General features: G+C 61.1%; 1 pseudogene; it reads right to left on the bottom strand.

The window, feature by feature from the left end:
* Positions 1 to 855: 855 nt before the first annotated feature.
* On the bottom strand, positions 856 to 947 carry LOC138380318 (small nucleolar RNA U13; annotated as a pseudogene).
* Positions 948 to 1,230: the final 283 nt, after the last annotated feature.

Genomic DNA, 1,230 nt, shown 5'->3' with positions numbered 1-1,230 from the left:
CGCCTCCTACGCCGCCTAGCCCGCCGCCGCCTAGCCCGCCTCCGCCGCCTATCCCGCCGCCGCCGCCCCCTAGCTCCTCCTCCTCCTCCTCCTCCTCCTCCTCCTCCTCCTCCTCCTCCTCCTCCTCCTCCTCCTCCTCCTCCGCCGGTTTCGTGCCGGGATCCCATGGTCCTTGGGGTTGACCAGATGTCCCGTCGCACTTAGTCTCTGCGGGGCTGGCCCCATCGATGCTATGGAGGGGGATCACCGCCAGGGGGCGCTGCGGTTGCGGGCTTCTCGACTCCCTCTCCTTCCCCACCCCTCCGCTCGCCCGCTCCTCCTTTCTTTACTCCCTATCGCCCCGCCCCCTTTTTTCTCCACACACACGCAATTATCACGCTCACGAACTATCCCGGGACCTGGCGTGACTTTCATCGCAATCTCCCCCCCCCCGGACACACACACATAGAGACACACCCTCCCGGCAGGGAGCACCCTGAGTGGTCGTGCAGATGTCGCTGCTGCATGCGGCCTCCGCATGGGTTCGCTGGTTGACCAGATGTCTGGTCCTTGGGTGGTTGACCAGATGTCTGGTCTGTGGTTGTCGTCCTGACAGGGAGGCTTCGGGACGGATTTGGTCTCTCTGGCCTCGCTGCCCCTAGGGGTCACCCTGCGATCGGTATTCTTCTCGCGCGGGGCGAGGGGGCGCTCCGGAGCATTCCTCTCCTCTCGGAGTTTCTGTCTGCAGTCTCTCGACTTGCTCTCACTCCCCTACCCTGCTGTGTGACTTTCTTTTTGGTCCTTTCATTTTATCTATTCTCTCTTTGCCTTTTCCTGCCCGCCTTTCCGCTCCCCCCCCCCGGATTCATGGTTTCACGTCACGCGGGTGACGTGCCGACACACCAGGAGGCCCTTCTCACACGTGCGCGTGAACACGCAATCAACACGTTTATGAACTAGAAAGGGATCTGGTGTGACTTTGCTATTATTTCCCCTCCCCTCCTCCCCGCGCTGAGAATGAGTTTCCCCGGGCTCGTGTGCCCGCCTGGGAATCGGCTGCAGACGCCATGGCCCCGGGTCGACCACATGTTGCCCTGGGGTCCACCAGATGTCTCTGGCGAATTGGGGCCCTAGGGTGCTTGTGACGGTGTGGTCACTAGGTGTCGCTCTGGGCTCAGTATTCTTCCTTCTCGCTGTGACTTTGGTCTCTTTTTTTCGAAATTTCTTTCTTTCTTCCTCTTTTGCCCTGTT

Source organism: Eulemur rufifrons, unplaced genomic scaffold (assembly GCF_041146395.1).
Source record: "Eulemur rufifrons isolate Redbay unplaced genomic scaffold, OSU_ERuf_1 scaffold_355, whole genome shotgun sequence".
NCBI classification, from domain to species: domain Eukaryota; kingdom Metazoa; phylum Chordata; class Mammalia; order Primates; family Lemuridae; genus Eulemur; species Eulemur rufifrons.
The sequence above is the reverse complement of the archived record's forward strand: the minus strand, read 5'-3'. Positions and strand labels throughout refer to the sequence as shown.